Source organism: Lipophrys pholis, assembly GCF_963383615.2.
Source record: "Lipophrys pholis genome assembly, chromosome: 5".
NCBI lineage: Eukaryota > Metazoa > Chordata > Actinopteri > Blenniiformes > Blenniidae > Lipophrys > Lipophrys pholis.
This window is the reverse complement of record NC_137628.1, coordinates 3,596,961-3,611,724: the sequence shown is the minus strand read 5'-3', so window position 1 is coordinate 3,611,724 and position 14,764 is coordinate 3,596,961.

Genomic DNA, 14,764 nt, shown 5'->3' with positions numbered 1-14,764 from the left:
AGCACAGATTTTGCTTCTAAACCTGCATATGCTTCATTATCACTAACTGCCGTGAGACAAAAGACAGAGCGAACTGCAGCCATCAATCTTTACTCATTAAACCTGTGATTGTGCAACACCTTATCTGTGAGTGTACTTTCAACATGGTCTTGTCTCCATAGTGTATTAGTCCATGTGTCTCTAGGCCTTCATGACAAATTAGCAGTAGATTCACATGTAATGGAGTGGGCAGACAAGGTTCTGGTCAAGAAATTATTTAGCAGTCTGAAAGGCAGACATGCAGTCAGAAAATATATGTTGTGAACAGAGCCTGAGTTTATTTTATTCACGTCATGAGGACTCATAGTATGAATTATTGCTCAGAATATGACTGTAATGGCTGGTTCATGACCCTCCAGTAGCTGTAGAAAGTCACAGTCCACATGAAAAGGTCTCCAATCCCAAACTGCACTGGAACTGGGGAAATTCTCACTACAAGACGAACCACTAACCACTAATCCTTAATTATATGACACTTCCTATAATAGTGAGTTCTACCGTCCTACAGCATGAGCCGTTTGCAAAGCACTTACCCTGAATGTGACCCAAAGGATGCATTAGGTGTCAGTTTGTTGTTTTTTTTGGTGTTTTTTTTTTGCTGTTTATAATTCACTTTTCATTTGGACTTGACCGTACATATATATATGCCCCAATTAATGATCACGAATCTATATTTCTTGTTTTTTTTCCTCTGTATTTCTAAGGAAAAGCATCAACATTGCAATGACAGAAAGAAAGACCCACAAAAGCAAAATGCCAAAATACAATGGTGTGAATATTATTACACAGTATTAGATGTGTAAAGCAGGAGTGTCATCTTTTTACAAACTCCAGAAATGATGCGACACATATCCTAATGTTAACCACAGTTATTTAGTCAAATTCGCAGTGTTATCAGCTTACTATTTTGAGGAAATTAACAGGAAGAATTGTGAGGATGACCAAATACAGTTGCTTGCCCTTTAAAGGATTATTGCTTCTAATGATCCATATTTGTAATAAAAAACAGAGAAAAACAGCAAAGCTACCCGGGAGTGGCAGCAGGCTTTTACATCTGATTTTTCTTTTTTTTTTTGGCGCTGTAGAAAAATGACGTCTAATGAATGTATTGTTATGTTATGCACTCACGTCGGCCCGATGCTACTCCCCACCACCCCCACCCCCACCCCACCTCCCCCTGCACACACAAACACTTCAATCACAATCTCATGAATCTAGTAGATCTGTATACAATCACTTACAAATTGTAATCAATGACAGTTTCAACCGGAAAATTGCATCGGAAATGAGGGAAAGAAATTGCTCTCTCTTGGCTCATTATTCCACCATTATATCAGATGATTAGCAAGATTAGATTATTAAGAGATTATTGCTGACATCAAAGATGTGGCAGTCAAGTGACCGTCAAAGTGCATGATGTGCCTGGTGCAGGAAGCCATTTTCAGTCTGACGGAGTCACAAACTTTGACAAAAAGACAGAATGAAACCCGGCTGACGTTCTTCACAGCAGAGAAAGAAGGGGAAAGAAGAGGAACGCACAGTGACATGGAAAGCAGGAAGTACGTGAAAGTGCGAATTGCAAATGCGTTTCATAGATTCGCAGCTCCGACCGGGATAAGTATCCTTAAAAAGAATTAAATAAATGTAACTATTTGAAAATTAAACTGTGAAACTTGGCGTTAGAAATAACAGTATCACCAACATACATGTGTTATAGTGTGCAATAATTCATTGCGATATTGCTTAAAATATTGCACATTACTGCCGAGGGGGAAAACATATGCTTCTCCAGTCAGATGAAAGAGATCTTTTTATATTTCCTGATTTGAAAGCTGTCGCTTTACAAGGTACACTGAGCTCTCTATGCCTCATCAGACTGAACTCTCACAATGTAGATTTTACAAAATCCATTTTCCTGAGCACATTCAAGGATGTCTTGACCAAGAAGTCACTGGAAAGGGAGGCTTCAGTGCACTAATTAAGAAAATGCAGCAGAAATTATATGTAAAAGAAAAACCCAACAACAACAACAAAAACACCCTGTGATAGAAGTGTCTGTTATTCTTTCTATTCGTTTTAAAGCTGACCTGAACAAAAGGTCTTTGAGGTGTTGAGGAGAATTTTAATGTTTTACTTTCTATTTTGTCTGTCCAGTTACCTTTTCTAACATCTATTTAAGTGTTAATGGTTTCTTTGCTGCTTTATTCTTGCAGGTACGACTGATTTCTCACATGTTTGGCAACCCACTCATCACAAAAGGTGAAGAAATAAGGGTAAACAGGTGAAAGAATAAAAAAACACAACAGTGTTGTGACGCTTAACCAACAAATTCATTCATGAAGTCGCATAGCTTGGAAATCAAATTTTCTATTAGGTATCAACTAAATGACAACTACAGGAGAGGGTCCTTGCTCTGCTTGGAAGCTTCAGAGTGAAAGGACTGAGCTGGGGCTGCTTGATGAGTTTCTTCGTATGCTTGGCTTGGCTTCACGGGGCTGAATTGGAGTGCAAAGAGACACAAAGAGAAGGGAAAGTTGCATTTTGTCATAAACAAAACATAGAGGACACATCGGGGTCATCTTCTGTGTGGCCTCACGGCTTCGTGCTGTGAGGAGAAGGACAGATGATGAAGATTCTCTGTGTTGGTCTTGTGTGTCGTTCGAAAACAGGCATATATCGTTTTGCAGCAAGCAGCCAGTAAGAATCAGTAAAATGACAACAGAAGAGAGAAAGTGAGACGATGCTATGAAAGGACAGGTCAGCTCTAATATATTTGAACTTATCATGTTTTAACTAATCCCCCGGCTAGCTCAGTTGGTAGAGCATGAGACTCACAATCTCAGGGCAGTGGGTTCGTGTCCCACGCCGGGCGCCACCTTCCCGTGGGCTCACCACCTGCAGGAAGGTTCTTAAATGGTGCATTGTGATCTGGGTGACAGTGCTCAGACTGTCACCCCCAGAAATGGATAAGCGGAAGAAAATGAATGAATGAATGTTTTAACTACCTATGTGGCTCTGAAGATTCTACTACATTTGGCACAGCACAGTCTTCACCCGTGTACTGTTGGTTATCTTTATAAAAATCCTTGTGTTCATGCTGACTATGACATGCAACTTTATTTTGGTTTATATTTCATTTGTTTAAATTACAATGAAATTGCAGTCAATATCAATTCATATGACAAGTCGTAGAAGATCATTTTTGTATTTTCTACTGCTGCTATTTATCACGCACTTACATCACACTATTGCTAATAAAAATGTGGAAAAAGAGGGAATAAGTCTGAAACAATGTTGAATTCTAATATTAGTTAAAACATTTGCCTCATAGCTCTAAGAACTGGGCTCCATTCTATTCCAGGAATCTTTATGTTCTCCTTTTGACAGTTTTCAGGCGCTCTGGCCTCCAGTCAGTGTCAGAGTCAATCTCCTCCTCTGAGTCCAGTCCTCCAGCCTCTGGAGCAGCCTGCTGCTCTGCCATCTGACCACTCAGGGTCTGCAGTGCCTCCTCCATCTCAACATACTGCTCCCTATCAGTCCTCACCTGTACATCAGTACCAGCCTTAGCTTTTCCTGCATTTTCTATTTGCGTAGGTGATGTTCTCGTGTCCGACCTCCTCCCTAATCGCCAGCAGCACCTGCTCCACCGTGGAGCTGGGCTGCGGAACCAACCGGACTCCATGTCTAAGAGACACCGGAGACGTCTCAGAGGACGCCATCCTGGCCACGAGACATGGAAAAATACAAGAAAAACACCAACAAACTAAGTTTAAACTACACCAACAACAAGAAAGAAAGAAAGAAAGAAAAAAAGAAAGAAAGAAAGAAAGAAAGAAAGAAAGAAAGAAAGAAAGAAAGACTTTATAATCTCTATACTGGTTATATCCTGTGGCGGCTGCTGGAGCCAATGTCTGTTCACTAAGAGCAGGATACACATGGACAGGTCGTCTGTCCATCACATTCACACCAGGAGCAATTTAGGGTCACCGGACAGTATTTGAACCCGTGACCGAGCATAGGGGCAGGAATCCCTATTTTTGTAGTTTTGAACATGTTTCATGGATGTTTAGGTTAAAAATGTTTTACCACATGAAACCATCAATGTCTCCATGCTGGATGTATTGATTAACAGGAGAGACAGGGGAGTATGAGGGCAGAGACACATTTATGAGACACAGAGACACAGTAATGCGTGTAAAGGGAGCATATTTGCTTTTTAAATTGAATAAATTGACCCAATGATGAAGCAACGTCCATAGATCTCCAAGACACGTCCGTCCATCCAGGCCGTAATCTATTCTGTCTATTTAACAGCCTGAACCAGTCGACAACTGACACATAAAAATCATAGACATCTAAAACACCCAGAATCAGTTGAAAGAGACAGGTCACAAGCTGTCTGAATAAGTGCAACTGCCTGTATAATTATTGATTTGTCATCAAAATGATGAGGGAAGTAGATCATGACGAGCAAGAGGAGACAGCATGTGAAGTTTAATGCAAACCGCACAATGTTATGACTATTTTTTGCTTTGGTTGCAAGGCATTGGACTTTTTAACCTACGCAGAGAAACTCTTGTCGGTTTAAATCAAAAGTTTCTTCTGGGTACTCTAGTTTCCTCCTACATTCCAACAACATGCATGTGATTGTAATTGGTAATGCTAAATTGCTCCTATGTGTGAGTCTGTGTGTGTCCTGTGAGAGACTGGCGACCCGTCCTCGTTCTTATTAAACGTATTTTCTTTGACGTCCAGACAAGACGTAAATAAGACGTCTAAAATACTTTCACTCTGGCTCCTCTGAGGACGTCTTCTGGATGTTCTGATTCCGTATTTTAGACGTGTGCTGGAGCACTTTTTGCTCAGTCGGGATGAGGCAGATGAGTGGAATGAGAAAATGAGAGAGAGAATATGAACTAAGACACAGAGGAGAGTGAAAGATGGAACAGATATATGCTTTGACACCAGAAGTAACTTCGCACCAGTAACTTATATATACTATATACTGTACATATAATAGTGTTTCTTTATACTTACTTCAATGACTTGGTTTCGCCTTTATCGATGCTTCTCGATGTGCTTTGTCCGTAAAAGTTCAATCTGCACACACCGAATGTGAGTATGTTAGAAATGGTTCCGTTTCTATATATTACAGTATTGCCCCATCAATTTTAACAAATTCAGACAGTTAATATGTACTCAAATTGAAAACTGGGAATCAACAATTCATAGAAAGATTGTGGAAAAACTGAAATGACAGAATTTTAAGGTGTTGTATATAAACTAGGGATGCACCGATACCACGTTTTTCAAAAACAAGTAGTGTATGAGTACTTGCATTTGAGTACTCACCGATTCACATACCGAGCACTTAGGCCAAAACACGCATTTTTTTCCACAGATGTTATTTGAACAACATTTCTACATTGTGATGTACATTCAAAATTAGTTATTTTATGGCACTGCCACATATACTGTAAGAAAACATTTAAATAATTATCAATTATCAATTTCAATTGTTTTCAGAGAGAGAGAGAGAGTATGTGTGTGTGTGTGTGTGTGTGTGTGTGTGTGTGTGTGTGTGTGTGTGGCCCCTTCAACAGACACACCGCTCGCTTGACCAGTGTGCCTGAGAGAGCGAGCGTGCACATGCAGGGCGGATCTAGCAAGAAGCTGTACATAAAAGTTACTGGCCAATAAATACAACAAGTGTTCATCTCAGAAACTGAGGTCCATGTCCTGCTTTCCTCCGGCTGTGAGGTGAGGTAGTTCACCCTGAAGCTGAGGACAGCTTTGGCCCCGCAGTAGAAGTTGGTCTCCCCTGCGTCTTCTGACCACGGTCTGGAGACCAGAGCAGGAAGGGTTAACACTTTGTCATAAACTGAGAACTAACATTTAACAAAAGTGCTCTCAATAAAACTTTGTCAGAAACCGCAGGGTTTCCTCTACATTCATTTAGGAGTGGCGGGCCGCAGCGAAGTGCCGTAAACCGAGCGCTGCCACGAAGTGGTATCGCTGTCGTGGTATCGGTGGCAGTTTTATGAGTACAAGTATGAGTACTCATGCCTGGTATTGAACTGATATTCGATACCAGGCATCGGTATCGGTGCATCCCTAATATACACCTTTTCACAAAAGGAAACGTGACCCTGACAACACTGCTGCAGTCACTGGGTCCTCATATCTCCCTGTTTAATAAACATGGAGATAGTTTCAACACTTTCCCTGAAGAGCTAATGGCCACTGCATTATGAGTAGATTCAAAAGGCATTACAGTCATAATGCCTTTGAAATTAATTTATAATGCAATATGATTGTGAACTTTCATATAGAGGCAATTTCTAACAAGATTACTGCACGCAATACTGCTGTCATTGGAGATATGACACTTTTTGAACACTGCTTATTATATTGTTTTCTTTTCTGCGTGGAGCTATACTACAAGAATTTCTCTCTGGGATTAATAAAGTATTTCTATTCTATTCTATTCTATTCTATTCTATTCTATTCTAAATGTGCATTCTGCTTTAAGACATATTTTCTAGCTTTGATTAGACAGAGATCAGAATAAAAGATAAAGTTCTTTTCACATTTATTTTCGAGACGCAGCTTCCATATTCACATTTACTCAGTGTGTGTGCAGATCATCCAGGCAGGGGAGCTGCTCATGTCTTTTTTCTGATATACCTGAAGAGTTCAAAAAGACCTCCAAAATAATGGCTGTCCCCCGGCCACCCTCTTATCACCTCGTGCACTTCACCATCTGAGAGGAAGCTGCAGAGTATCTCCACGGGGTGTGCAGGATTCTCCAACAGCTTTTTACCAGAAACTATCAAGACTCCAAATTCCCTCAGCTTCCTGTCCTCTCTTCACCAAGCAGCGTGTGAGAACGACTGAACTCATCAAATGATTGCTGAGAATGTTTTTTCTTGCGCCATATATGCATGAATCCATCCAGGAAGGCGTATCCGGCGAAATCCGATTACTGATTACGAGTTACTTCTTTACAAAGTAACTTGGTTACTTTACTGATTACTTGTTTTTAAAAGTAACAAAGTTAGAATACAAGTAACGTTTTCGTTACTTTCATCAGCTGCCGACAACACCCCCCCCCCCCACCGTCTCAACATAGTTGAGAACCGTGAAGAATATTGTAATAAAATCAAGATTTGTTTTGAGCATAAAATCACAAAAAGGCCTGTGATCTTAACAAAATTACAAACCTCTGTCCAAAACTGTTCAAACTTGGATTCAAAATTGTGCTTCAAATGACATTCAATTATTCTCGTCCATCTCAGACGTCAGTCTTCGACAAAGTCCCCGCTTTAGCTGACGGCTGTGCTCCTCTAATCTGCTGGATGTGGGCTTTTCTCTGCTTGATATCTAATTGGGTTCACTCAGCAGTGGAGCTGTAATAACACTTCAATCAAATGGAAAAACAGCCCCCTGCCACACCGCTTCGCTGAGGCTCCCTTTACACGCTACCCATACCTTCAGGGCGCGTCCAAATAGTCCCTCTTCGTTGTCCTGATTGTCAATACTTACATCAAAATCAGCAAAGAATATAATTTGTTATTCTTCAGTGAAAAAAATCATGGATGATGTGCAAACGTGTGTCAACATTTTGAAAATGAAAGCTTGGATCGATCATAGGTCCATAAATATTCTGCAGCATTTTGGAAAGAAAAATCGTTCAAATTCCTCTCCTGTGCTCCAGCATTTCAACACATCGGTATGACTCATAAAGTTACGAACCAATCAGAGGCCGCCTTTCAAAACATATATACCACATGGTATCAATTGACCAATCAGGTTGGTTGTTACGGGACGTAATACAAACCGGAAGTCATTCACGAGTTGTTTACAAGAGGCAATTAGCTATATTTTGGTGAAAATTTATGAATTTTGGCAAAATTAGACAAGGAGTGATGGCCATTATACACATATTTTAGAGGCTTTGAGCAACACGTCCGCTGTTTTTTCAATTGTCTTTTCCGAAAAATGACCGTCCAAATGACGGCTGGACGGCTCGCTGCCTAAAACTACGCTTGAATGTGACCAAATAAACAGTTAATTAACAAACAAATGAACAGTATAAATAAACATCTAAAGGATTTCTTTTTCTTTTGATTTTGTACTTTAGTACATTTACCTGTAATGTCTTTTCTTTTTCCATAATAGGTAGTATGTTTACGTTAATGTATATTTGCCAGTTCTGCACATATACTAACAACTGAGCAACCTACTTTATTTATCTTTATTTCATTCTTTTTTAGTCACTTTCTGTCTTCAGTTCCATCTTCTCTGAAAGGCAGAGTGACACACAGCTTATGCAGTGTAGAAGTTGGGGAATATCTCTCTCTCTCTCTCTCTCTCTCTCTCTCTCTCTCTCTCTCTCTCTCTCTCTCTCTCTCTCTCTCTCTCTCTGCTCATATTTCAGGTACTAAGACTGAGTTTCATGAATAAAATCATGAAAGTTCAAAACAAAAATGTTCAGTTCGTGTGGAAAACATTTTAAATTTAATTTAATTGCACCAGAAAATCAACTTTTTCATAACAATTGACTTTTAGGACATGCACCTGAATTAAAAAAGACACCCTGTAGCTCCACATTATGTACCTTTTCAACTCATTATGTAATAATGCTGCATTTTGTAATAACATTCTTGAATGCATTTTCTAATAAACTTGGCCCCATTTTGTGTTTATTTGTTATATATTTCTTTGTCCTGCCCACACAGCAACGGTAGAAAGAATTTAAATCAGGTTGAACCTTTTAGACCAGCTGCCGTTGTGGCTGGTAGATTGTTAAAGTTACAAGCCAACCAGTATTTCCACCAGTCATTTTTTTTTGTCTTGAAAACATTAAACCAGATTGTTAGTGCCACTGAGTGCATTTAATCATTTAACCTACATTTTGTATTAACTGTTGCATATGTAAAAAGTTATTACCAAATGCGACAAAGTTTATTGGGAAATGCGTTCAAGAATTGTATGAAAGAATGTGGCAGAGCATTTCAAAATGCAGCGTTATTACATAATGAGTTGGGGAAAAAAGGCAAAACATTGGCTCATGAGTCAGTTGTCAGAAACTATACGAGTTATAGGTCCTTCGACAAAAAAGTGTTGCAGCCATGTCAGGTCTGCCTAACTTTACTTTATTAGTTTGGACCAGAACAGAACACAAACAGAGGGGTCACTGAGAACAGTACATGCTGTGCTGAAGTGCTGCTGAATGATGCTGTTACGTTATTATTCAGTGCGTCCATGTAATGTCACAGTCCTTTTTGGTTGAGTTTAGCATTTTGAAATATCCTTTCTTTTTTTTTCTTTTCTTTTTTTTTTAAATTTATGTCATCTGGCACCTTACATGAAAACAAGGTACACGTTGAGGACTGCTAACGTGGCTTGAAAAAAAGAGTATTGATACCCCTTGAACATTTCCACATTTTGTCACATTGCAACTACAAGTGTAAATGTATTTCATTGGGATTTTTGTAACGTGACAGATCAACACACTGTGTTACATAATTGGGAAGTCGAAGGAAAATGATACTTGGTTTTCAAATTCATCTACTAATAAAAAAAAAAAAGGTGAGTGAATACTTTGTAGATCCACCTTCAGCTTTGCGCCTTTGCAGTCAGAGCTGCAGGTCTGTTATTTCTTCTTTGTAAATGAGCTCCGGCTCAGTCAGACTGGATGGAGAGCGTCTGAGCAGCAGGTTTCAAGTCATCAAGAGATTTTCAATTGAGTGATGATCTGGTCTTTGACTTTTTCATTGTGATGACACTGATCTAAACCTTTCCATTGTAGCTCTGGCTGGATGTTTCGGGTCGTTGGGACATGAACCTCCGCCCCAGTCGCAAGTCTTTTACAGACACTCACAGGTGTTCCCCACAAGCATGATGCTGCCACCACCATATTTCACAGTGGGGATGCCGTGTGTGTGTGTGTGTGTGTGTGTGTGTGTGTGTGTGTGTGTGTGTGTGTGTGTGTGTGTGTGTGTGTGTGTGTGTGTGTGTGTGTGTGTGTGTGTGTGTGTGTGTGTGTGTGTGTGTGGATGGAGACGATGGCACAGAGGAGCAATAAACACTGAACTGAACACAGATCAACATCAACAATGAATCACACGTGTGGAAACTAAAATAAGAACAACATGGTGTGCAAGAAAACCAGACCAGGAGAAAGAGGGATGACCCAAAAAAAATAATCACAAGTTTGCTGCAAAAAACTAATAATAAGAAGAAACATTACAAATACAATAGGGTCCTGGCCTCCAGGTCCAGGCCTCCAGGTCCAGACCTCCAGGTCCAGGCCTCAGCCTTTCTGCTCGGTCCCTAATAATAAATCCAGCGCCATAACAAATACAACATGTGAAATTCTCCATTCTGCTGCCTGCCTTTCAGTGCAGAGTTTGCATTGTGGCCCTGTGGACGCATGGGTTTCCTCTGGTATCCACATGGTGACTCTATGAACGTGAACTGGGATTCTTTGTCCATCGTCAGCTGGGATTGGCTCCACCAACCCCACTTCACGTTGGACAAACTGATGTAGAAAACGGATTGATTCGCATCACATAAAGATATAAAACTGCAAAAAGGTTTTTAAAATGCCCTTTTTCTCGGCTAATTACAAATTTAAAAAAAAAAAAATTCCTACAATAAACTGTTTTGTTTCTGTCAATATGTTGGCACAAAAAAACCAAATGTGTAATCATCGGGTAGAAATAAATATATCTATTAATTACACTAAATGTCATGTTTTCTTCCGTTTCAGCAGATGCAGTCATGCTTGAAAGGTAACGGGAAATTAAGAATTTAAGTTTCTCCTCAGTGATACTGAAATTTAACATTTCTTCTGGTGGATTTAACTGTCTCACGTTCAGGCTGTGACACGCAGGAAAAGGGATGTTTCTCTGCAGCATTCAGGTCCGTAAGCGCAAGATCGAGCAGCAAAAGAAACCGTAACCAAAACTTCACCATGCTGTGGGTGAAAGTTTTGCATTATTGATCATAACTGACGGAAAATCTTGATGTTTACATCGAGTCACTTTCCTGCCACTTGACACTAAATGTTTATTTAGCTGGAAATAACGTGACTCGTCTCTGCGTTGCTCCCATTAAGGCTGAAGGACAGAATCATATACCGTTCGTCATGTTGTCTGATATTAGAATTGATGACGCGCTTTCCCAGTGCTTTCCCTCAGCCAGAAGGAGGGGACACGAGGGAAAGAAGACAGCTCAAGGCAAAACAGAGGTTATTACATTTATGATCTATTTCTATACCGACAGGCCCACAGGTATTAAATGTTGCTGAACGTTCAGCGACAGAAAATCCTCGTAGCTATAAGGAATTGCAAAAATGCAAATTTATGTCTAATTATTCAAAGTGCTTCAATATGCTGGTTTCAATGCTTTCAGAAAATATATTTTCTTCCATTCTTAGTCTGTTTTTTTCTACCTTGGAAGCCACCAAGTCTTGGGTTTGACCTCTGTGACTTCTCTTTATGATGTAAAAGTAGTTTTTCGCACAGTGAATGCATAATAATTCATTGAACTCATGAAAATACTTTAGTCCATAAGGATTTTTTGAGAGAGAGTTCAGGACAAGTCACCTTTGTCCTGTTGTAACTTTTAGAAAAAGAAAAGAAAAATAAAGTATATGTGATTCAAATATAATAAGCATTTGAAAAATTGAAGCGCTTATACATTCTCATTGGTATATCCAATGCACTATTAAGTATTAGTTTCATACAATCCCGTAAAATGACGTGATTTTGGTAAAAAAAATTAAATAATAAAATGACTTACATAACAAGGTTTGGTACAATGTTTGACAGAAGAAATATTGTCTATTTGTGACTATCTTTCCTAAATTTATCACCTTCTGCAGCCTCTGTATCATTAACTATAAAATAGAATAGAAGTTTGGTACTTTCTGCTGCCACTTCCCTGTAATCATGTGTAGCAGCAGGAAACAATCCTCTGTAATGACAGGAATTATATTCCTAAGTAAACCGTGTCTCTCTCAGTGCAGGAGGTTAAGTTCATGTCAGTTCAGGAGCGTGATGCAGCAGTAAGTTTCATCTCTAGACAGATTATAGAACAACAGCCAACACATTAAGGTAATCACACACTTTTCTTTGTACGAGTTCAACATGGTAAGAGTACATTATGTAGAAAGTAGAAAGTAAAAGTGTCATCAAATATCGTTTCACAAAACCAAAACAACTTTAACATTTCGCAGAAAAAATACATGCAACACTTGTACTTGATGCTATTTTTATATATCCGCACCCTGGTTCAAAACACTGAAATGCCTAAAAGCCATATCCCCTATATGATTCATTTTCTAGCCTTCTGCATGTCTGTTCTTTCACTAAAGAATCCTCACAGTACGACTCGGATGCTAAAGGTACTCTGCTCATGTTTACAGTTTTTACTGAATCAGCGATATCTCCAGTGAAGTAAACACTCAAGTTAACGCTTTCCTTGTCATTTTGATATTTTGCCAGGTCATCCCGTCGCTGGAGCAGTGGTTAGCACTGTCGCCTCACAATGAGTTGTGTTGTTCTCCCCGTGTGTGAGCGTGGGTTTCCATTGGACGACTCGGCTTTTCTTCCAGAGTCCAAAAACATGTACGAGGGGTTCATCGGTAAACCTAGATTGTCCCTCCGTGTGAATTTGAGTGTGTGTGTGTGTGTGTGTGTGTGTGTGTGTGTGTGTGTGTGTGTGTTCAACCCGTTACATCCCAGGATGGAGGAATCCTGTGGGTGGATACTGCAAACATCACACTGAAATTACAGAAGTGCATGAACGCGACGTAAAGAACTCTTGGCTGTACTCCTCAATACTTTGTAAAACATAAAACGGAAAAGTTGACCCAAAAAAACTAATATTTTCACAAAATATTGGTGAAGTAAGAAAATGCATCCAGGCATGCACACAGATTTGGAAGCACAGGTTGAACAGAAGAAGCCATACAAGCATATAACGGACGATTTTATTATGTATATTATATATTTGAGGACATGCTCCTGTACCAGCCTTCATACTGAATTCTTATCAGGTCAAGGAGTTCGTCGTGAGTATTTCATTGGGACTGTGTTACGGAAAACAAAAATGGAAACTCACGAGCTGGACGACGAGAAATAAATATAAATATAAAGTATTGGGCATTCATCGATGTGTGTAAATCTACAGAAAATACAGTATGTACACTACAACTCAATGCAAACACTACAGAGGATCCATTACACACAACGATACTCATTGAAAACAATGTTCAGGGTGGGATAAATTACACACACACACACACACACACACACACACACACACACACACACACACACACACACACACACACACACACACACACACACACACACACACACACACACACACACACACACACACACACACACACACACACACACACACACACACACACACACACACACACACACACACACACACACACACACACACACACACACACACACACACACACACACACACACACACACACATTGCAGGCAATATTGTCCCTTGCCAGGCAACGTGGGACGAACGCGTTGGCATGGCAGATCCAGGCGTGGAAGGCCTCCACAGGCAGGTCATCACAGGCCAGGTCCACAGCCCTGAGAAGGTTCTCTCTTATGTAAGGTTGGTGGTCATACACCTTCCACCTCCATGATGGGAAAAACACCTCTATGGGGTTGAGGAAAGGTGAGTAGGGTGGCAGACAGACATTGAGGAATTGTTGGTTGATGTTAAACCTCTCTAATCTGGTTCGTTCCATGGAAACAAACGATAACATAAATGGGATGATCTGCAGGCCCACGATTCTGTTGCTGGCGGTCCAGGAGGATGTCTCGTAGCTCTGCCAGGAAGGTGAGGAGACGTTGGGTGTTGTATGAGTCAAGGACAGCATGCCGGTGGACAAACCGTTCTGAACTCATGGCAGCACAAAGAGTGATGTTTCCCCCACGTTGGCCAGGAACCTCAACGATACGTCTTTAGCCAATGATGTTACGGCCTCTTCGCCTTCGTTTCATGAGGTTGAACCCAGCCTCATCCAGGAAGATGTACTCATGAGATCTGGCCATCGAGTCCAACCGGAATATCCTCTGTGAAAATGTCAAAGTGTCCAGAACAGTCAATACAGTAGTACTGTAGTACTGTAGGCCACTTAGCAACACAGTATGTGCACCCACTGCAATGTGAACATGGATGTATACTTACTTGCACGTACTCGTGACAAGTCTTTGATTCGATCAGAGTTGCGCTCAAAGGGTACCCTATAGGCCTGCCTCATGCGCACCCTTTGGCGCCGGAGAACTCCGTCTATTGTGGTCAAGCTGACATTGTCAATGTTCTCAAAGTTGACGTTGTCAGCAATGACTCTGTCCCTGATTTCTCGGAGTCTGATGGTGTTCTCCCGTACCATGTCCACAATGAGGGTTTCTTGTGCTGGTGTAAATATGGCAACCCTCCCACCTCCATGTACCATTCTTTCAACTCTAGAGAAACAAACATGCATTACAGTACTGACTTGTATGTACTCTACTGTAAAAAAAACATGCATTCAGTCGCATCAATGGACATGTTTTGCAATATCGCAACTGAGCTGAAACCAATTGTACTCCACTATACTGTAAAAATCTATTGTAGGGACCAACACAGCAATACAGTACAATACCTGTTGTGTTCTCTGAATTCCCGG